Consider the following 18,665-nt stretch of genomic DNA (forward strand, 5'->3'; position numbering starts at 1 on the left):
TCAAAGCACCTGAAGGCAGAACAAGAAGCAATGGATGGAAACTAACCAAAGAGAAAAGCAACCTAGAACTAAGGAGAAACTTCCTAACAGTTAGAACAATTAACCAGTGGAACAACCTGCCTCCAGAAGCGGTGAATGCCCCAACACTGGAAGTTTTTAAGAAGAGACTGGACAGCCATTTGTCTGAAATGGTATAGGGTTTCCTGCCTGAGCAAGGGGTTGGACTAGATGACCTCCAAGGTCCCTTCCAACTTTATTATTATTATTATTATTATTATTATTATTATTATTATTATTATTATTATTATTACTACTACTACTACTACTACTACTACTACTACTACTACTACTATTATTATTTCAAACATTTTAGATGAAATGGATTAGCTGGATTGAGCAGTGGGCCCGATCCAACAAGACGTAGTTCAGTGGTGAGAAAAGGTCTTGCACTTCGGTAGGAAAAATCTAAATGCATAGGTATAGAACAGGAGGTACCTGACTCATAGTAGTAATTGTGAGAGGGATCTAGATGTTCTGGTAAACCACTATTTAAATATGAGCCAGCAGTGTGGTGAAACTGCCAAAAAAACTAAAGTAGTCCTAGACTGCATCAATAAGAGGGATAGGATCAAGATCATAGGAAATGATAATACTGCTTTATACTGCATTAGTGAAGCCCTATTTGGAATACTGTGTCAGTTCTGGTTGCCATGATAGAAAAAAAAACTACTGAGACCCTAGCAAGTTCAAAGAAAAGCAACAAAGATGATAAAGGATCTGGAGGCTAAATTGTACAGCTAAGGAAGCTAGGTACTGTATGTTTAGTCTAATGAAGAGAAGGCTTAGGGGGTGACATGATAGCTATCTTCCGATTCCTGAAGGGCTATCATAGGGAAGAGGGGGTCTATTTACTCTTCATAACACCTGAGGGCAATGGGTAGAAGCTCACCAGAGGGAGGGCCAACCTGGAACTAAGGAGAAATTTCCTGAAAGTGAGAATAATTAAACAATTGGGAAAGCTTGCCTCCTGGGGTTGCGGATGCTCCATTGCTGGAGGTTTTCAAGAAAAGATTGGACAACCATTTGTCCAGGATGGAATAAGGACTCCTGCTTTTGGCAGCAAGTTGGACTCGAAAGCCTCCACAGTTCCTTCCAGTCCTATGATTCTTTGAGTCCTATGAATCTAGGAAAGTAAAAAAAACTAAAAATCTATGAAAATAAAAATTATATTTACTATCATGGGCCAAAATTTCATACCATACCATACCATTTTATATTCCATAAAAATATAATGTTAAAAGTGTAAAGTACAGTACATAGTTAATGATCTTCTGGAACAAAAGTGATCAATCACATCCTATTTAAAGGCAGAGTCTCCTTATAGCCATCAAGACGGAACAAAAATTTGCAACGTTTAAAAAGATTTCTCAGGAATCATCCATTAAGAAAAAGAGCACTTTCTCTTGCATAAATCAGCCCAAGTGGTGAACAAGAAGGCAACATAGTACAGTGTCAGGTATGGTATAACTGAAGGAGTGATGTAGATTCACCTACACTCCCTGTGCAAGGGCAGATATGATCTTAGAAATGTATGTTGCCCTATTTCCCTTCCAACACCACTGAAGGTAAGGTTTTAAGTCTTCCAGGTATAAGTGGGGGGTTTTTTGGTTTTTTTTGGTGAAGGACAGAAAGGATATTTATCATCTAAGTAATTAAGTGTGGCCCGATTTGAGAGGCTGCTTCCAGAGTGGTGAAAAATATTTTTACATCCAGGACATGACACTTAACTTTTCGTATGTCAGGAAGAAACACCTTATATTTCTCACTTTATTTTCTCTCACACATGATTTAAAACTCTAATCTCAATTGTCCAATTTGGAGAAGAAAGTCTGATTTCTGAAAATGAGTCTAGTGACTGAAAAACTTTCTATGACTTTTGGTTGGAAAAGTCACTTTGATGGGGAAAAAAGTCTGTGTACATGATAGGGATGCTTTTTGCATATTAGATCTGTAATACTAGGGCTTTTTTTTCTCATAGAATGCCCAGAACAGAGTTCCGGCACCTTTTTGGGATGGAACCTTGTAGGGTAGGCAAGGCGGGTTGTATGACATGTGTGAGTTCCGGCACCTTTTTTTTTTTTTTTTTTACAAAAAAGCACTGTGTAACACTATCATTCAGTCTTCGTTTGATTTATCCTCTGTAGAGCTGAAGATCTCAAGCCCATTAAAAGATGAAAGTGGCTATCTAAAGAAGATGTGGCCTTAAGGGCCTAAATTGTACTGTAAATCCAGCTAAAGCAGAAGATTTAGTTCCCAAAAGAAAAAGATGTGACTCAATCTGCACTCCAGAAAAGAGGAAGCCTCCAGTAGAAATGTGTGTTCAGTAAAAGTGTAGGGGAAGAATCCTGATTGATCAAAGCAAGTGAAAAAGTAAAGCATTTTGGATTTTCCAACAAGTCACCTCTGATTTTTGGATTTTCCAACAGGTCATCACCTGTCTCATGCAATGGATGGGGGTATGCCCAACAGCATTAAAATTGTTTGGAAAGGTCCTTCACCATTGTAACATCTCTGTTGGAAGACCCTTTGATCTTTATCTTGTCGCTAAATAATTGGTGTTATGTCCTGGGCCTGCTGAATCATTCAGCAGGCTCAGAAATGTTGCAAACGGTCCCGGGCAAACCACAAAGCTGCCCGGGACCAGACTGGCTGTCTCCAGCCTTGCGCACATGCACAAGGCGCGAAAACAGCCTTGCATTCATTGGCTGATGCTGGCCTTTGCAAGGACACTATAAAAGGCCTGCGGGCCATTTTTTCTGTTGCTGTTTGTCGGTGAATGAATAAAGAAGACCTGCTGTTCAGACTACTCGTTTCCTTGCAATGCCTTTAACCTGCAAATTTAACAGTGGTGACAAAGGTGGGATCCCTGCAAGCAAGATTACCAACAGAAGAAGATAGGACTCACCAAGGAAGTCCTGAAGCCCTGGGGAAAGTTCGGCGTCCAGAATCGCGACTCTGCCTGCCAGTACAGAATCGCTGGAGGTGAGCTTGGCAGAAGGACCCCTTTCCAACAAGAGGTTTGCAGCGAAGGCGTTGACGAGGGTTGCAGAAGACTAAGATGTCTAAGATAGGCCAGTTGTCAGACTTTGATATTTCCCACCCAGAACGCTGGAACTCGTACGTGGCGCGGGTGGAGAATTACTTCAGAGTAAATCAGATAAGAGAATACAGCCTTAAAGCGGCTAGTTTGCTGTATGTTTGTGGACAAGAAACATTTGACATAGCAGAGAATCTGGTGGCCCCGGGACTTTTGGAGTCAGTGTCTTATGCAGAGTTGAAGAAGATGCTGAAAGAACATTTCCAACCTAAACTTTCAGTGATTGCTTGGCGACACACATTCGAGCAGAGGGACCAGAGGCCTGGTGAGTCTGGTGCGGACTTTATTGCTGCCTTAAGGCAAGCAGCAAGGCCTTGTGAATTCAAGGATCTGGAAGAGAGGCTGCGGGATTGTTTCGTTTGTGGCCTAAGAAGTTGTGAGCTGCAGCAGAAGATCTTCGCCAAGGAAGATGTTTCATTCCAAGATGCCTTGAGAGAGGTTGCAGCTAAAGAAGCAGTGGGCAGCGCTGTGAAGGCCTTGTGGCTTGCCAGAAATCCTCCAGCCATCATTACCGTCCATTAAGAGGTCGCTCGAGAAGATCCAGAACAGGATCCTGAAGAGGAGATGGATAGGCTGCACCAGTCAGCGGAGAGGAGGCCGAAGGAGCGTCCAGACAAGGCCCCAGCATCTCCCCGGTGTTTCGGGTGTGGAGGACGCCACAAGCGCACTGACTGCAGATTCCGCTCCGCCATTTGCCGGGCATGTGGCAGGCAAGGCCACATTGCCTCCGTCTGTTTGGGTTGCCAGAAGGTCCAGCCTCAGGAAGAATTGCTTCAGAAAGGTACCAGGGTCCCCAGCCAACACAGGGTGGGTTTCTGCATGTCACGCAGGAGCATTTTAAGAACAGGAACACATAAGCTACTTAAAAAAAAGTTGCAGGGGGTTCCCTTATCGATGGAGTTGGACACAGGGTCCGCTCTATCGATCATTTCTCATGACACCTTCAAAAGGATTTGCAGCAGTAGTGGCCTACGAGTAAAACTCAGGCCATCGAACTTAATTCTCACTGACTTCCAGAATTCCAGAGTCAGCGTGAAGGGGGAGGCCACGCTCAAGGTGCAGCATAAGGCTTTTGAAGGCCTACTAAATGTGGTGGTAGTTGGGGGTGATCGCACGAGTCTCATTGGACTCGATTGGTTCGAGGCTCTTGGAATCCAAGTGAAAGGAGTTTCAATGAGGTTAAGGCCTTGCTCTCTTCAAATGCGGTCTTAGCGCATTTCAATGAGCAATTGCCTGTACGCATCGCATGCGATGCATCTCCTTATTGGGTGGGAGCAGTACTTAGTCACCTGAAGGCTGATGGGACACAAGTTCCTGTGGCCTACTATTCAAGGACTCTGTCATCTGCAGAGCGTAATTACGCCCAGATTGACAGAGAAGCCTTGGCCATAGTGGCTGGCATAAAGAAATTTCATGATTTCTTATATGGCCGCCACTTCACAGTCTATACAGACCATAAGCCTCTGCTGGGTTTGTTTACCATAAACAAGCAAACCCCTCACATAATATCTCCTAGAATGCTGAGATGATCAATTTTCCTGTCAGCATATGACTACACACTGATTCAAAAACCTGGGAAAGAAATGGGCCATGCAGATGGCCTCAGCAGATTACTGCTACAAAAGATAGAGGCGGATACTACCCCTGCTATTCACATCCTCTCCATTCAGGAGTTGCCTGAATCTCCCCTCACAATGCTAGGGACGTGGCTGCAGAAACTGCCACTGATCACATGCTTACATGCGTGCTGACATGGGTGTTGTCAGGATGGCCTGACACATGTCCAGCTTCTGACAAAGGAAGCACAAGCTTTCCACTTTCAAAGGGTGCCTTTTATGGGGTAGCAGGGTAGTCATCCCAGCCTCATTGAGGACTAGAGTCTTGATCTCTCTGCATGAGGGACATCCGGGTATAGTCCAGATGAAAGCGCTTGCACACAGCCATCTCTGGTGGCCTGGGCTCGATAAAGCCATCGAGGCCCAGGTTCACGGGTGCCAAGTGTGCCAATAGTCCAGGCCTGAAGTGCCTCAGGCCCCTATACACAGGTGGGAGGAAACACAAGCCCCTTGGTCAAGGGTACATATAGATTACTCTGGGCCCTTTCAGGGGCAATTCTTCCTTCTCCTCGTTGACAGCCATTCCAAGTGGCTAGAGGGTGTGCCTGTTTCCTCCACTACTACTGCTAGGACCATCCAGGTGTTGAGAGGAATCTTCACCTCCCATGGATTTCCAGATGTCCTGGTTTCAGATAATGGCCCCCAATTCACTTCTTCTGAGTTTTAGGCTTTTCTACAGGCCAACTTGATCTGGCATGCAACTTCAGCACCATTTTATCCATCTTCCAACGGCCAGGCAGAGAGGATGGTGCGCACTACCAAAGATGCTCTCAACAGAATCACTTATGGCAGCTGGCATCACAGGTTAGCTGATTTCCTTCTTTCACAACGCACCACACCTTGCACAGCCACAGGAAAGAGCCCAGCAGAACTCTGCTGGGTTCGCCGCCTCATCGTGAAACTGGACAGGTTGCACCCAGACCGGGTGGCTTCACAGGTGTCACAGCCACGAGCACCTAGGAGACTACAGGTGGGCGATCCAGTCTGGGCAAGGAATTATGGACCTGGACATCTCTGGGTCACAGCAGTGGTATGCAGGCTCTGGACCACTGTCATACGAAGTGGCCTTGGACGATGGGTGCGTCATCCGACATAACATAGACCAACTGCGCTGGAGGCTTCCCAGCAACACTTCCACTCCTGGCTCTGCTCTCGGGGGAGAGGAGGACCATAATCACAATTCTGGACCAGAGTCTCCCCACTCTAGCGGTTCTTCACATGCTGCCGCACATGTTCCAGTGGCAGAAAGGGGGCATTCACACACTTCAGCTATTGCTCCAGACAGGGAGTCTCCAGAAAGGGGGTTTGCCATGGAGGCGGCTCCTGATTCTGGCACCTCCGGCACATACATGGGGGCCATGGGTTATTAGGGCACATCAGCCACTCAGGCCACTCCAGCTGCTGGTCTTGGGCTTGAGGGACAGTGCTTCCATTGTGGACTTGGGGAATTCCACCCCACCACTGGACTTGGGGAATTCCACCCCCCCCCCAAGGAACCCTGACTTGGATTTAAAGGATCCAGCCAGTCAGCAGCTGGGTGGGTCACCTGGGTCTTTGGGGCATCAAAGTCCTGGTCTGCCTAGTCTGGCAGGCGAGCTGGCAGGCCAGGCACACACACCAGCCATAAGAAGGTCACAGCGGGCCAAGAGTCCACCTAAACATCTTAAAGACTATGTGAGGTTTCTGTCTAATTACCGTAATTCAGCAGGCTCAGAAATGTTGCAAAGGGTCCTGGGCAAACCACAAGGCTGCCTGGGACCAGACTGGCTGTCTCCAGCCTTGCGCACATGCGCAAGGCGCGAAAACAGCCTTGCATTCATTGGCTGACGCTGGCCTTTGCAAGGACACTATAAAAGGCCTGCGCGCCATTTTTTCTGTTGCTGTTTGTCGGTGAATGAATAAAGAAGACTTGCTGTTCACACTACTGGTTTCCTTGCAATGCCTTTAACCCGCGAATTTAACAATTGGGAAGTTTGGCATGAAGTGTCAGAAGGATTCTGACAGCATTCAGTGTTATTTTTCCATGTCATCTGAGTAAGTGCTAAACTAAGGATTAACAATTTAATAATCGGTGAATGAGAACCAATACACTGAAGTTGAATCCTGACTATAAGAAGAATTAAAATCTACATCAACTGAAAATGTTATGTGATTCAAGAAAAAAAAAGGCATTTCTATTAAGGAACTCAAGTTGAGGAACAAACTTCCATTACAGCTGTTTCTGGAGGAGATCAAAACCTATGTTTTGTCTAGGCATTTTCATTTAAAACAGGTTTATTAAATTAGATGTACCTGCTTTTTTATTTTAACTTTACATCAAAGTATTTATTATTCCAGACTCTCTAATTTTATTACAATTATTTTTAGTAAATTATCCTAGCATCATCTGAGGAGGCATATAAAAATGAATTAATAAAATATTGAAATATTGTCCATTGATGATTGTTAGTGTGTGAACAAAACCACTTTACTGAACTTCCATACATTTTTCATTTCATTTGCCCAGAACTGCAAAAAAAATTAATTTTGGTTCAGCAGTGAAATAAATAGTGGTGTTGTTTTTCTTGGGTTTCTGCAGGGCAAAAAAATGTCTGACATGGACCACGTTGCTAGTCATAATCAGAACCCTATGTTTTTGTGTGCAACTTCCCTAGAATAAAAGAATTGCCATTTGAATGTACCTGGAAAAAAATAATGCCCTATATGATTGAAAATATTAAAGAAAATTATACCTGACTTTTGGGCACAGGTATTGGTTGTTGATATGGTTCAACCTGGAATGGAATGCAGAGCTTTCCATAATACCCAGGTTACCGTATGTTCCCCTTTCATCTCAGTCTATAAGCACCTTCTGTTTCTTTTCCAAAGAAGGGGGAACAGGAACTGTTATTTAGCAAAATCACATGGCAAATGAGGGCATAAGGAGCAACTGAAAACAGGAACACAGAAATATAAACCAGCCCCAGATCATTTCCCCCTTTCCTGTATTTTCATCCCTGCTCCCTCATGCACTCAAAACAGACCATATTCTAAGCAGATGCTTTATACTAGTGGTTCTCAACCTATGGGTCGGGACCCCATTTGGGGTCGATCGACCATTTCACGGGGGTCGCCAAGCAAGGCTGTCTGCCATTTTTTTTGTCCGCCATTTTTTTTGTCCGCCATTTTTTCCCCTTTTCCGGCGGGTGCCTTACCTCCCTTGGGCTGGGCCAGCTGGTGGTCGGCCTGCTCTGTCTCTGCCGCTTGCCAGCTATGCCTCGGCCGGCACAGGGGGCGGAACCATGCATGCATGGCGCTCCCGGGCAGGGAAAGTCCTCGACTTACGACCGGTTGGGTAGTCCTCAACTTACGACCAGTTTAGTCCTCGACTTACAACCGCTTTAGTCCTCGACTTACGACTGCTTTAGTCCTCAACTTACGACCGGTTGGGGTCGCGGCATTAAAAAGGTTGAGAACCACTGCTTTATACAATAGTCACTCTTCTCGTTCCATTTGGATTACTGCAGTGATGTGGTGGAATCTCCAACTAGATTCCTGAAGCCTTTATCTGCCTGTTCCCGATAGAATGCAGTTAGCCTGGAGAGATTCTTATAAATAGGAGAACAAAATTAAAGAAACTACTCTAGCCTGTTTCCGGAGTTGTTCTGGTTCCTTGTGCCTGACAAATGTACTCTAGGTGGGGCTGCCCTCAAAGACTACCTGGAAACTTTCATCTGGTCCAGAATGAAGCAGTGGACACAGGAATGGGGCCCTTTAGGTTTGCCCATGTAACACTTTTGCTGTGTGAGTTGCATTGGCTCTCAGTTTTCTGCAATTCAAGGTGCTGGTCATCATCTTTAAAGCCCTCTATGGCAGGGGTCCCCAATCCCTGGTCCATGGACCAGTACTGGGCCGCCGCATGCCAGCAACCGGTCTGCACAAACAAGCAAAGTCCTATCCATGAAATGCAGCAGCACACAAAACCACGCACTCTCCAGTCCACGGAAAAACCTTTCTCACAGAACTGCTCCCTGGTGCCCAAAAGGTTGGGGATCTCTGCTCTATGGCACAGGATCAGGTTATCTGCAGGACTGCCTCTCCTAAGGACATCTACCCACAGTACCAGGTCAGATAGGGTAGGCACAGTCCTAGTCCCTCCCTCTAAATATTGCCATCTGATGAGAGTTAGCAAGTGTGCCTTTTCCATGGCAGCCCTGCCCTATGGAACACCAAGTTAGGCAGTCCTCTACCCTCCTGGCCTTTCATAAAGCTTTGAAGACCTAGCTTTTCCCCCAAGTGCTGCAATAAGATTAAATGATCCTACATTAGAAGTCTGACTTGGCACCAGGTTGTTTTAACTGTTTTAATGTGTTTGGTTTTAAAGTTTTAATATGGCTTTCTATGCTGCTTTAATTTTTTATTGGGAGCCATGCTGGCTGGGGAATTCTGGGAGTTGAAGCCCACATATCTTAAAGTTCTCAAGGGTGAGTAACATGCAGTGGTGGGATTCAGCTGGTTTGCACCACTTCGGCAGAACCGGTAGCTATTTTTTTGTTGCCCAAGCCCAGAATGGACTTCTGGAAGTGGCATCCACACAGAAACTGGTTGTTCACGTATTTGAATCCCACCACTGGTAACATGGGTTAGTGGGGCATCTTTGCCCCACACTTAGCAGGATCTGAGCCTGCTAAGTGTCTGGGCCACAATCAGTCATGCTAGAGTTGGGATTAGAACTAAATCTTCATATAGCCAAGTCTGATAATAAAACTGCTTTTCCCATATCCCACTCAAGTAAAGAATGATTGACAAGTGGTTTCATTCTGCACTGATTAACATATTAAAATAGAAGATGATTGTCAGGATGAGAGGAGCTCAAACAAAGGGAATGAATTTGGTCATGAGAATCCAAGCACCAAGGACCAGACAACAGTGATAATTACTGGCCCTCTTTAGTGCAGGCCTTAGGGTTAATTATTTCCTTTACTTGCAAATATTGGCTGGAAATATTTCTGACCTTGCTTTAAAAAAAACATGCAAAAATTAAGCCCTGAAACTCCTTCTTTCTTTGTTAGATATCTGATTATGTTTGACCAAGCAACTTCAGCATCTGAAGCAAGAGGAAAAGTATTACGGTACTTTCAATAACACAGTCTTCCTATAAACCTTAGCTGCATCTCTATTTCCTGCTAGCCATGATGCAAACATGACAGGATGATAGCTTTGATGTAATCTTTAACTCTTCCAGCATTAAAGTACAGGGAGTCCTTGACTTACTGTACAACCACAACTGAACCCAAAATTTCCATTGCTAAGCAAAACAGTGTTAAGTGAATTGCATCCCATTTCACAACCTTTCTTGCCACAGTTGTTAAGTGAACCTCTGCAGTTGTTAAGTTAGTAACACTGTTATTAAGTGAATCTGGCTTCCCCACTGACTTTGTTTGTCACAAGATCACAAAAAGTGATGACATGACCCTGGAACACTGCAACTGTCATAAACACGAGTCAGTTGCCAAGCGTCTGAATTTTGATCACATGACTCATAGAGATGCTGCAACAGTGATAAATGTGAAAATTGGTCATAAGTTATTTTTTTCAGGCCGTTGTAACTTTGAATGGTCACTAAATGAACTGTTGTAAGTCAAGGACTATCTGTAGTATTTTCTCCCTTGTTCCAACTCTGTTCAAGGGCACCCTCTGGATGTGTAGAATCTCTCGGGGTTTGATACCATGATGGGGGGGATGGGCAGAAATGACTCAAAAAAGAAGCAAAAGAGAGAGGGTAGCAACTGGCAACTGAGGATAAAAAATGCCACAATAGCTGTCTGCTGGTTCAAGAACAAACATAATTCCCTAATGGGGAAAGGCCCAAATATTATATGTTTTAAGTCAAAATCAGAGTGAAACTCTGTGGATAATTTAATAGGGAAACCACCAGCCCAGTGTGAAAATACCTCATGTAACTTCTGGAGAAGGGAAATTCAACATCTAACCAAAATTTCTGTTTTCACTCACTCTCTGATCACTAATTGGAAACACTGGTTTTGTGTGTAGGAATAAAATGTTATGCACAGATGTTTTATTTAATTTCTCCTGACTCTCCACTCATATTTTGAAAGGTGCAGGGTTTCTACTTAATCTCTATTGATATCTGTGGTATACCTTTGTATAATATTCAATAACTCTATGTGTTTTTTTAGTTGCTTCTTCTACCTAGCAAGCTCTATCAGAGTTCTAGACTGAAGTTTTTAAAATGACTTCTCTGCTTTAATCAAAATCCTGTTTGCAATTTTTTGTTGACTAAGAGCTTATTGGAGTTCAGAAACCAATGTATATTCTCAACATACTTTGAGACACTTATTCGCATTAACCAGTTGCTCTGTTACCAAAATAGGCAGGTAGATCATTTCTGGAAAACAGGAACAAAAGGCGTTTCCTCTATTACTATAATACCCTGCTCATCCTCAAAATTACTTGAAGGTGCATTTTTCTGCTCCACTTCCAGAGTGTTCTTACTTTTTCCATGCAAAGTCCATGTCATGTCAACTGGCATGTTCTTGTCAATTTGATTTTGAGGTTGCTTGTTTGTTTTTCTTGGGGGCAGTGTTGTTTGTTTTGGGGGGGGCATGCTTTTCGTATGATCAATAGGTTTGCTTTATTTTTATTTATTTTTAAGGTTATACAGAGAATGAAAACCAAAGAGAGAAAAGAAAAGGAAAAGACAATACAAAAATGAACTTCAAAATTTAAAAATTGTACAAACAATTTATAAAAGATTTTAAAAAATTAATGTCACATTAGATTGGAATAAATGTAAAGATATTTATATGACAATTTAACATCTTAAAAACTAACTGAAACCAATCAGTGGTTAACAAAAAAAGCCAAAAATTAAAAGAATTAACAAGAATTTCTACCTAATTGGAAGTAGATGATTCTTTACAATACTTTTTGGTAAATCAGACAAACCTGATGTTTTAAAATCTTATCTTAAAAGAAACCTGAACATCAGATATGGCAGAAAGTAGAATTAGTTTCTGAATTAAATAAAGTTAGCATTAGATAAATTCCAGTTCATCTGGAATAGAGAGCTTCAATTTATTGCTGGCTAACAGTTTTTTGGCTACTATGCAGAGGACAGAATATTTCTTCAAGTGAGTCAGTTCTTAGTATAATTTAGAATATCTTTTAAAGTTGTTTTTGAGTGGTATAGTAGTACAATGATTGCAATTCCTGCCTTGCAAATAAAAGTTTGTTCATTTCAAATCCAGTAGAATTTTTTTTTAAGTCTTTTTTTTCCTAACACTCCAACTTTTCAATCTCATGGAACTGGAAAATTGTAAAATGCACACTGTTTCATTTTAAAAGTTACAGAGAAAACTAGGAAGCTTAGAGAATAATGATATATTATTTTGTCAGATTTTGAACCAGAACACCTATTTACAAAGCAAGAGCTACAGCCACTGTGCTGCTATTATAGAATACATTAAAAAATTGGTCTAATAGACATTAGAAAAAAAGAGGACTGTAAGAAAGGCATTTTTTAAAAAAAACCTGTTTGTTGTCCATGTGTGGCATTTCTGACATTTATTGTTATTGGATGCAGTTATATACCATCTATTACTTGTAGAAAATTCTGAAGCAATTTTCCATCAGATTGTAGCTTGGTATAACTTCTATTTATTTTTTTCATGCCTTCCCATTAATCTACTAGAATTACTTCTTTGAAATGTTGCATCCATTTTATCATATTTTTATTTCTTTGGTTTCTATTTCATATTTAGATAACAATTTATAAATACATCCTAATAAATGATCTTGATTCTGTAGAACTATTTCAAATTCTGCCATTTTTCTCAGGGCCCCTCTTTCTTCTTTAAATTTGCTTTTTATTTTTCCAATTATTTGCAGATACAGTACCATAGCATGTTCCTTCCTTCATTAAGCAATTCTTGTTGTGTCTTTAGTCTATTCCTTGTATCCAGATATATGATGATGGCATATGTAATCAAATCTTTCATTCTATAATTAACTTTGAAATAGAAAGTATTGGCTGTTGATCCTAGATGTGAAATCACTGGATTTACCTTGCTTTTGTTTGTTTGTTTGTATGTGTGTGTGTGTACACTATGCCTTCAAGTCAGTGTTGACTCTTGGCCTGGGCTAATCCCTGAAGTTCTCTTAGCCAGAGTTCCCCAAAGTTTCTGGCTTTGTGGACCAGCGGTGTGTATGTGAGGGGATGGTTCTGCGTGCATATGCATGCAGCTCCATTTGCACGAATGGTGTGCACACACACCTGCCACCCACGCAAATGTTTGTGCACTCTTTGTGCAAGTGAGGATGCACGTGCACATGCTCGCGCTTGTCAGCCGTTTCCGCGGCCCAATTGCAACCCCCTCATGGTGCACCAGTGGATCAGTGCACCAGCCCACAGGTTGGGGACCCCTGCTCTTAGCAAGATTTTGGAATTTGTTTACCATACCTGCCACAAGCACTGCACTGAGGAGGATCTATCCATTCTATTGAAAAATATAGCTCACTTTCCATTAGATTTCTCATTTTGATGTGATTAAACTGGATTCCAAATATATTGGATCAGATCAGATCAGTTCTCAGTAACCAGGTTGTTATGTGACCTGGTTACACTAAACGTACACCGTGTTTATAGTATTTTTTAGATTTATAAATCATTTTTTTTCTCCAGGAATCAAAGATTACACTCATAGCATTTCCTCATCTAAATACAACAGAGTAAATATAACTCCTGTCATGTAGTACACTATTTCTGAAAAAAATCCATTCTAACATTATTTCATGTTAAATTGACAAGATGAGGTAATCTGGATCTTAAAATTGAAAATAACCTATTAGATGGATGATCTGGAGAATTGCTGGGATTTTTTACTCTAAAGCAATTACTCAATGATAATGAAGTGTTTTGTTGCCTATATTAAGAAATAAATTTCATTTGTCTTTGGCCACCCACTGGCAGCAGTTACAACTACAGCATTTACTGCCCTCTGTTTGGACCAGCAGCATTTTCAGCTTCAGGGATGCTAGTTTATTAAAAAAAAATAATCATCACCAAATCTTAGGAGATTACAAAAAATTAAAATTAGTATTATAAAAATACTTGTTGATGGATTTTTCTGATAGCAAATATTAACAACTGAATGGAATAAAGATTTGCAGTTTCCGATTTTATCTAAACAACAGGAAGCTGAATTAACATCGATATTAAAAATTTTAAAGAGATCTTAGACTACAGCTTATTCAGCAACAAATAATATTCAAGATTTGTGGGATGCCGCTGCACTTGAATAGAAAAGGAATGAGTAAATGAGTAAATCAAGACAGGGGAGACAGGCGGAACAGGTGGACTTGGGATCCAGAAAGTGTTATTGTGCCATAAAGGGACTGAGTAGGACATTAGGGTTCTGCACAAGGGAAAAAAGTATTGCTCACTGCTTCTCTGATGCCACTAAACTTCCTCCATCAGAATATACATCCATATTGATTACAATACTCCTTTGACTTGTAAGCACCATTATAGCAAGCAGAGAAAATGAATAAGAAGCCCAGAAAATTGAGTTCCCATGAGGCAAAGGAAAATGGCAAGGCATGAGTGGAGGGGAGATGCAGCTCTGCCCTCTCGTTTTGTCATCTGAGACTGGGGAGTTGGGTTGTTCATTATAGAGCCAGTTTTGTAGATTTCAAAATACACACATCTGCAGCTACAATTGTTACTAAAAATGCAAGAGGATAGGTCATCATACAATTGTCTCACTGCAAAGTGATCTGAAACTGTTGCTCCTTTGCATAAAAACTATTTTGTCTTCTGAGAAGCAGTTTAAGATTTCTGTTCAACTGGACAAACACATCTCTCTGAGTTACCAGGGTTTTATTTTGGCCTTTCTTTCCATGCATGTCTGTTGCGTGACAAAAACCTCATATAATAGTAGCAGTTTCTAAAATAGCTCAACTGAATATGACTCTCAATAGCACTCATGAGTTCACACCAACCTCACATGGAAATACAAACATGTGATCTATTTTTTTCCTTTAGCGTCATGCATTCATGAAAAATATATATTGATTTTCATTTAGAGAAGAAAAACAGCAGATGCTGAATTTCCAGGTTTTCCAAGTCACAATTCATTGAGGAAGTTCAGGAGAAAGCTCAGAGAGGAAAATCAAAGAAACAGAATCCTTTCCCATTCTTCCACACTCTGCTTTTACACACACACCTGTTACTTTATAAGAAATGTGCACTAACATGATGCCTAAAATGGGCCTTGGCTAATGATCTTGGGTGCTGCCTTACCATGAAAGAAGAATGCAAAACTGTGAACAAAAGAGTTGTTCTAGTTTGGGAGCTCTTCTGAATCCAGCCTTGATCTTGGATGCTCAATAAATTTGTCCTTTTTAGCCACGTCCCATTACAAAGAAATTGAATCTAGGTGCCAACACTATAAAAGGAAATTTCATGAGAGGAGGAATCCATGCAGAGTGAAACTAAATAATGCAAGAAGTCTGTCTAGTTCACAGTGGATGAAATATCAGATGAAATAACAAACATATCATCACTTGGAAGGCTTCCTAATTACTTTTCCCCTAGAGTACTACATACTGGCTGGAGTTTTCATTGCACTGAAATTCAATGGGATTAATAGATTTTTGCCAAATTTTATAGCTAACCTCAAATCAGATAACAATATCACTACTGCTATAGCGCCAATCTAAGGACAGGATTAGAAACATTAGAAGGTTCTACTCTTTTCAAATTGAATTTGGTAATATTGTAGATCCATCGGCAATGATTATCCAGCCAAATATATTCACTAGGCTGATCCTAATCCATCATTGATTATACATAGTGCTGCAGAATCTAATACTTCATGTTCTTAAAATAAACAGTTGCCAATCGATTTGTCAGTGGCCATTTTGTAAATATTTTATATTTAATAACATTTGATAGCTCTCTTTTACCATCTCCTCATTTTCAACAGCAAGAGGTCTGTGAGAATAAAAGGGGTTGGTTTTTTCTTGCAGTTCCTGCCTGTTTCTTGGAAGAAGGGTTTCTCCTTGTGAGCATAACAAGGACTCACATAGGCTGGGACAGAACAATAAACCTATTGCTCTGTATTGCCCTTTTATGACAGCCCTAGTCACAATGATCCATGGTCATTATCAATCATTCTCTACTACCTCACCACCTAATTATGCTACTTCTACTACCTCTTAACTGGGTGTATAATAATAATTTAATATTCTTTCAGAAGAAGACTACATCCAGATTGAGAAGTAGTCCAATTGGGAGTCCTCCCCAAGATGGCTGCTGAATGGTAAGAGGCTTTTTCTCTCTTGCCAACGATCTGTTAAGTAAATGCAAAAATTGATTTGCTGCCAAAGTGCTGCTCTCTGGATTTGAGTGGGAGCTCTTAGGAGTATCCCAAGATGGCCTATGGATTGTCATCAGCCCATCTGGGAAGAGGAGTCTTGAAGATTCAAGTTTCCTTTGGGAATGGTTAGAAAGTCACAGGCATCTATCTTCCTTTTTAGCAGTTTATTTTCTTAAACACGCCTGGGTTTTAGCTTCACTTTTTGAATTTTTTGTTTCACTTGCTTTTTATCTTCAAAAGTTAACTGGATGGCTGAATGCTGGTTTATTTTAACCCCCTCTGGACTCTGTTCTTTTTTCCCCTTTGATTTATGTTGTTGTTTGGAATAACTTTCTTTTTCTCATAAGGAAACACAGCATGTCTTTGAATGGTGAAACTGCTTTCATCTGATTTACATCAATATTGGACCACAGGGGTTTTGTATTTTTTTTAATTTGCAAAATATTTTGAGATTTGTTTGTTTTTTAATCTTGGGTCAAATTATCCAGAAAATATATTTCCAGTTTTTTTTCCTGCTTCAGCATTCTTGGCTGTTTTTCCTGGCTAAGTTAAATGTATCAGATTACAGACAACCAAAGTTGGCTGATATCCAGAAAAAGACCTTTTGGCAATATGCAATTTTTAGTTGAAAGCTTTTTTTAAAAAAGTTTCGATGAAATGATAATACTTGTGGAAAATATTCAGATGGATGTAGCTCTGGATAAATTAGATTCACAAAAGGTATGTGATCTGAAAGCTGCACACCTATAGGAAAGAGATATGGACTATACAAACATAGAAACAACTGAGATGGTATACGCCACACTGCAGTGGGTTTTTCTTTTTTTATGCACCTTTTTTCAATGTATTTTTGTATTTGTTTTCTTTAATTAATTAGAGTTCTGTATTGTAATATTTTTTTAATAAAAGGGAAAGATTAAAAGAGAGAAAGAAGTAGTCCAACTGGCAGGACATAGGCACAATGCACCTCTGTGCCAGCAGGTCTATAAGTCAGGCAATTTGACAGATGACAAAACAAGCATTTACTGTACTTCTAATTGCCCAACTTCACCCCACCTTTTTTTCATGAGCAATTAGTGGTTGTTTTCCTTTCAGGCAATGCTTGAAATGTAGCTAAGGGAATCCATCAATTTCTTTCCTTCATTTATCCTGAATTAAAATGTAAAGCTGATTTTAGTCACTGACTATGTTATATGGCAAAAGAGAGCTCACTGATACAGGTTAAGGCTACTAGAAGTTTAGAAAAAGGCAGATATGTATTTTTTTTGGGCTTATGTTATCCATCCAGCAGGCATAAAAGTAAATATTGTCCAGCTTTTTGAGTTCTGTATCTTGGGATTCTTTTTTTTTTAAATGACTTTCATAATAGTAGTCATCCAAATTTTCATGTATATGAATTTTGTAAATTATCTACTTCCTTCTCCTCATCTGTTGATAGATTCAACAACCTAGTTTTATGTTATTTGGTTTATTTCCTGATCCAAGCAATCAGCTTCAATCCAGCCCTTCTAATCTATGATTAATGTACTCTGTGGTAAAATTTGAAAATCAAATTGTCATCAGTTCTACATTATGGCTAGCCAATATTCTTGAAAATAAAGGTTTTTTAAAAAAATATTGCAAATAAAAAACCGTTTTTTTGAAGTTGGAAAAGATAATTTCATATACATTTGGGCCTAAATTTTGATTATCACTTTTAAAGTCCTTCATGGTATGGGACCAGGTTACTTCAGGAACCGTCTTGTTCCATTTATACTGACCCATCCCACCTAGCCAGGCAGGGAGGGTATGCTATTGGCCCTATTGGTTAAAGAATTTCGACTGGCAGGGTCTAGAAACAGAGCATTCTTTGCTGTTGCCCCTATGGAATATTTTGCCCCAAGAAGTGAGTTTGGTGCCCACATTTGGTTCAGCCTTCTGGAAGAGTGTGAAGACCGGCTCTGCCAACTAGCAGGGAGATTGAAAAGTAGCATGTAACCCTGGGGTTGGTTGATGGCTTGAGGGAACTCCTTCTGCCTTTTAACTTGCCTTTTTAACTTATTTTATTCTTCACTTTATTTTAATTATACCTCATTTTATGGTATTGTGGTTTATATCTGTAAACCACTCAGAGTCACTTGGATAGTGAGATGGGCATGTCTATATTTGATAAATGACTACTTTTTTGCAATTTTTTGGTATAATTTTTGTTGCAGATGTCAAGAAACAGTTAGCATGTCCTCCTTTTCTTCCCATTTGTCCTCCTTTCCAATTGTCTGTCCTTCTTTGCCTATTCTGACATCTGGTAACCCTAATCATGGTAGCCAATTTTATGTATAGCACATTAAGGCAGCCGTGCAGCTAGGTTTACAGAGGGACTGAAAGGAAATTGTCTCCATTGTGGTGCTTGCTTTATAAATAATTCAGAAGAAGTGCTTTGGACCTCCACACACAACAGAAAATGTATCAAAGGCAGGGGAAGCTGTGTGATAATATTTGGGGAGAAAATCTTTGTTAAGAACAATATGCTTA

Source organism: Protobothrops mucrosquamatus, unplaced genomic scaffold, assembly GCF_001527695.2.
Source record: "Protobothrops mucrosquamatus isolate PMUCROS unplaced genomic scaffold, P.Mucros_1.0 scaffold467, whole genome shotgun sequence".
In the NCBI taxonomy this organism is placed as follows: Eukaryota; Metazoa; Chordata; class Lepidosauria; order Squamata; family Viperidae; genus Protobothrops; species Protobothrops mucrosquamatus.